Source organism: Hemiscyllium ocellatum, chromosome 45 (genome assembly GCF_020745735.1).
Source record: "Hemiscyllium ocellatum isolate sHemOce1 chromosome 45, sHemOce1.pat.X.cur, whole genome shotgun sequence".
Lineage (NCBI taxonomy): Eukaryota > Metazoa > Chordata > Chondrichthyes > Orectolobiformes > Hemiscylliidae > Hemiscyllium > Hemiscyllium ocellatum.
In genome coordinates, this window is record NC_083445.1 from 16,167,032 (window position 1) to 16,172,471 (window position 5,440).

At 39.4% G+C, this 5,440-nt stretch overlaps 1 long non-coding RNA gene across 1 annotated transcript; it reads right to left on the bottom strand.

Annotated features, from left to right (window-relative positions):
- Positions 1 to 487: 487 nt before the first annotated feature.
- On the bottom strand, positions 488 to 5,440 carry LOC132836042 (uncharacterized). Its single transcript, XR_009647320.1, has 3 exons — positions 5,359 to 5,440; positions 918 to 1,026; positions 488 to 608 (listed from the first exon to the last, which is right to left on the bottom strand). It is a non-coding gene; the product is annotated as an uncharacterized LOC132836042 (long non-coding RNA).

The window sequence follows — 5,440 nt, forward strand, 5'->3', positions numbered from 1 at the left end:
CTGAAGTGTCTCTCAAATCAGAATTTGGAAACATAATTTGCCATCAAAACACACAGTGTGAGCTAAATTATGCATGTTATTTTATTTACAGTTAGAGAGGAACATGAAATGTGAAAACCTAGCAGAGCATGAATGCAATATAATTGATTTCATCTATCCATTAAAAAATACACAGCAAAATACAGGTAATAGTGCCTTGGCGAACTGCCTTTGCTACAGTTTTTGGTGAGATGATTTCTCAGGTTGATTTTTTTTTCTCAATAAGGAGAATCAGAGAAAGACATAAAAAGTAGAATCATGATTTGTTCTTAACATATAGAACAGGAAATAAATCTCATCTTGGTGTTATCCACATCTCCTTGATAGCTAATGAAAAAGAAAATCACACCTTTCACTTTTATCTTCAATCAAAATATAATAAACTGATCACAAAACAAACAATTAGCTATATTTGTTCATATTTCTCAATGAACTAAGAATTCTCAATAATATAGTTCATATTTCTCAATGAACTAAGAATTTTTTTGATACTGGATTAAGAACCAGTAAAATTCCGAAATAATTGTACGTCTTGTAGTTTATGCTTCAGCCTATATTTTGGCTTCACTCTGGGGAGAAAAAGAAGAAAAATTATTTAGCTTTTTGGTCTGCTTAATCTCTCAGACGTTGTGGTAACAGCAGACGACATTTCACGATAAATAGGGTAAGGGACAATAAGGTCTTTTCAGCATCCCAAGTTGTTGCTGCCTCTGGGGTCTTTGTCCATATATTGCAACCTAATACAACGTGTCTTAGTTCTGCAACAGATAAAATCCACCTGTTGATCATTATTTAGGTTTAAGGAAAACCCTTTTATGGATGTGAGAAACATTCACCCTGCTGTTCAACTGCAGAACAACTGGAAACTGCAGACTTACCCACATGACTGACTGATTTGGATTGGGTGGTATCAGAATAAACTGTTGAGGTGGATGTTTTGTGCTTTTGCATAACTCCCAGAAACCATTTCTTAAATTCATCTCTCACCTTTGAGAAAGAAGATCATAGAGAGATTTCAAAAAGATGCTGTGGTTATTGATTTGAGACACAGAGTCGAAGAAGCACAGAGTCATGCAACATGGAAACAGACCCTTTGGTCCAAGCAGTCCATGCTGAACATAATTCCAAAATAAACTAATCCCACCTGCCTGCTACTGGCCCATGTCTCTCTAAACTTTTCCTATTCATATAGTTATACAAATATCTTTTAAATGTTGTAATTGTACTCATCATCATTATTTTCTCAGGAAGTTCATTCCACACGCAAACCACACTCTGTATAAATGATTTGCTCTCATTTCTCTCTTCTTACCTAGTCTTGAAATCTCCCATCCTTGGCAAAAGACATCTACCATTAGCTCTGTCTGTATCGCTTATTACTTTATAAAGTTTGCACATCTTGAAATTTTCACCTTGCTCACTTATTGTATTTGATCCAGAAATTATGTTTTTCTTTATCGCTTCCCTTCCTGCTCTTCAAATTGGAAGGATGCTATTGGAATAAAACATCTCCTGTTGAAGATAGATGTTATCTGTGATAACACTACAGCTTTAAGAGGTGTATTTTTCATGTTTTTTTATGAAAGGTTAAGACTGAATTTGTTGAATTTGCCTTTGCCAAATGTGTGTTTATGGGACATTACTATATTGGAACAGTGCTGTTTAGTATTTAAATAATCTAATATTGTGTTAAATTTTCTAGTAGAGTTAGGTTATTTCAAATTTTCTTTCCTTTGTATTTTAAGTATTGTGTTAGAATAAGGTGTGTTTTGCTTCAAACCTGGTAGTTTGACCAACTGAATTACATCCCGAACACACAGCCTTATACTTGCCTTTGAAAATAAGAAACGTTTGGGTCTTGGTTATCTTCTTAATATATGTTGAGAGGGTTTGGACTGGTCAATAACAGCCAACATCAAATAATTGTAGATATAATAATTTTCATGGGCTGTAGCTCTTGCTGGACAGCCAGCATTTGTTGCCCTCCCTAATTGATATTGAACGAGTGGCTTGCTAGTGCTATTTCATAGGGTAGCTAGTGTGGATTTGGAGTCACATAGATTTGACTCATGGATTTGGAGTCAAACCATGCAAGACAGCAGATTTCCTTCCCAAAGGAGCATTACTGATCCAGGTGGACTTTTTAATGATCTTGGTTACAATTGCTGAGACTAGCTTTCAGTTCAAATTTTTATTAATTGAATTTGAATTGCTGTGGTAGTATTTGAACTCCGACTGTTCGGCTGGATTTCTGGTCCAGTGAGCCACCATCTCCCTGACAAGTATAGATGGCTTTAAAGTAAAGCTTCACTGAGATTGCCAAGAATCAAAAAAAACATTGCCCCCAACCCCCTTTTCAATCTTGCAGTTTTATGCCCACATCTATCTAAGGTGTTAAGTTCAAGACAGGGCTGGTTGAGGAGAAGGCAAGACCAACAAGTATCTTCTTGCTGAGATCCAAGATGGCGGCGACTCAGCAAGTCTGAGTTTACAGTGCTCTTCCCAAAACCTGGGTAAAGTGAGTTACTCACCCCCACCACACTTACCAAACCACCCAAAAAAAAAAATTTTCTAACCTTAATTAGCTGCTTACTATTATATTTAAGCAGTTTAATATTAAGTGGATAATGAGTAAACCAAAGGGATCCCGCAGCTCTCAGAAAACAAAGACCCCTCCCCCACCCTCCTCTCCTCCTCCGGCTGCAGCTGATGTAAAAACAGGCCTTGAAGAGATGATTGCCAGGCTGGAAACGACACTCGTCAATTTCATCGCAGAATCCAGACAGAGATGGAATGCATTCGAAGAAAAGTTACAAAAGTACAGCCAGGCTCTGGAGGAATTACAGGGCCGAGTGGAGGGGGCGGAGCTAAAGGCCACGACCTCCGAGGCTGCAGCACAAACAGCTGCAGAACAGGTGCGAGCTCTGGAGCAGAGAGTCCGGGCCTTTGAAATCTACATGGATGACCTGGATAATAGAAACCGGAGAAAGAATATCCGTCTTCTGGGCCTCCCTGAACAAGAAGAGAAGGGACAGTTAGCAGTATTTCTGGAGCGATGGTTGCCCAAGCTTTTAAACCTGGGGGCTGAAACTGACCGGGTAAGGGTGGAGTGGGCCTACCGGGTCGCAGTACGCGGATCTGGCCCAAACCAGCGCCCACGCCCGGTCCTGTTCCAGCTGCAGAGTTATAGGGAGAGGCAGATACTCCTGGATGCCTCCAGAAAGCTTGGAAAGGATCCTAAAGCTATGATTCATGAAGGATCCAAGATTATGTTATTTCAGGACTTCTCCCCGGCTTTGGCACGAAGGAGGAAGGCGTTTGATGAGGTGAAGAAATGTCTAAGGAACTTAAATATTCAATACACCTTACGCTACCCAGCGACGTTATGCTTTAACCACGAAGGATCCGAGTATAATTTTAGATCACCAGAAGAGGCTAAGGAACTTTTAGACTCGTTTAAATAAATCGTAAGAGACAATTTATGTTGGCTTGCCTCTTCCACACTCCGTGGGGAGAAATGGATACTTTACTTTTGCTTCTGGGAGCAGGGTTGTCTTCTCTTGCTATTTTATGTTATTATACTTAACTGTAATTTGTTGGAGTTGTAATTTTATAGTTATGTGTGTTTGTACGTGGCATTGATGCTATCAGATATACTCAGGTATGGGTGGGGAGGGGTGGGGGTGGGGCGCTCACTGTCAACTCTAGCTCGGTATTATATCTAAATCCTATTAAGGAGCGCCCGGGTTAAGGGTGGGACACTGTTTGGGAGAGGATATGGTGGACCTTTAGAAAGGAAATAAGGCCCCCTGAGAACAAGGGGGAGGATCTCCATTCAAACATGTTTTATTTTTTTTGTTCTTATTGTTTGGAAATAGTTTCCTTTTTATTATACTGTTACGAGTGTATTAGAGAACATTTTCTCTTGTTTGAAGGATGTAAGTGACTCAACTATACACTCTGGATAATTGTGGATTAGATTAGTAGTTAACTGAGTTTCATTGTTTTTCTTTCTTCTTTAGTATCATTCCTTTGAATTTTGATGATTATATATTTAAGATCTATTTTTATATTAATGTTTGTGCTTGAAAGTTCTGTTTATTTTTGTAAATCTGTCAAAATATTAAATTTCTAATAAAAATATCTTTAAAAAAAAAAGTATCTTCTTGCTTAGGTTTAGGCTTCTTCACATCTTCTTTACTGTATGTTACCACTATATATGTATGCATGATGATCTGAAATGTACCAGATTCTAAAAATACTGTCACTTTGGTAAGATATTATTCCTAGAACTTGATTGGTTATTTTGATCTAACCAACTCTGCCTACACTATTCTATTTATGCCCTCATGACGCTGTTTCTCATTTCACATATGTATGGCTTTTTGTTTTGAACTCTCTACAAATGGAAATACCTTTGAATTTTTCATCACAAACCTCTTCGTAATTTTAAAAAATGTGGGCGGCACGGTGGCACAGTGGTTAGCACTGCTGCCTCACAGCGCCTGAGACCCAGGTTCAATTCCCGACTCAGGTGACTGACTGTGTGGAGGTTGCACGTTCTCCCCGTGTCTGCATGGGTTTCCTCCGGGTGCTCCGGTTTCCTCCCACAGTCCAAAGATGTGCGGGTCAGGTGAATTGGCCATGCTAAATTGCCCGTAGTGTTAGGTAAGGGGTAAATGTCAGGATATGGGTGGGTTGCGCTTCGGCGGGTCGGTGTGGACTTGTTGGGCCAAAGGGCCTGTTTCCACACTGTAAGTAATCTAATCTAATATAAAAAATTGTCCCTGTTATCTAGAGAAATCAGCTGTACCATTAAAATTCTCAGATGTGTTATCATCCTTATAACTAGTTTTCCCCGTGCATCTATGTCATTTTTGTGTAATGAAAACCCAAACGTTGCAAGGTATTCCATCATCATAGAAGCCCTACAATGTGAAAGCAGGCCCTTCAGCCCAATATGCCCACACCAACCCTCTGAAGAGTAACCATTCCTCTACTGTATTACTCTACATTTACCCCTGACTAATACACTTAACCTATATATCCCTGAATACAATGGGCAATTTAGCTTGGCCAATTCACCTAACCTGCACATTTTTGGATTGTGGGAGGAAACCGGAGCACCTGGAGACATGGGGAGAAAGTGCAAACTCCACACAGTCACCTGAGACTGGAACCAGACCTGGATCCCTGGCACTGTGACTAATTGCCACCTATTCCGAGTGTGATTTCTGCAAAGTATTCTGAGTGGGCTCTAAGCAAAATTTTATACAAATTTAGCATAACGTTACACTGTGTCAGTATTGTAGACCATACCTCAGCACTGAAAACACACAGGATAAGAAAAATCAGGAAGCCTTGGAGAGGTATAATTACAATGAATATGTATTCCAATATT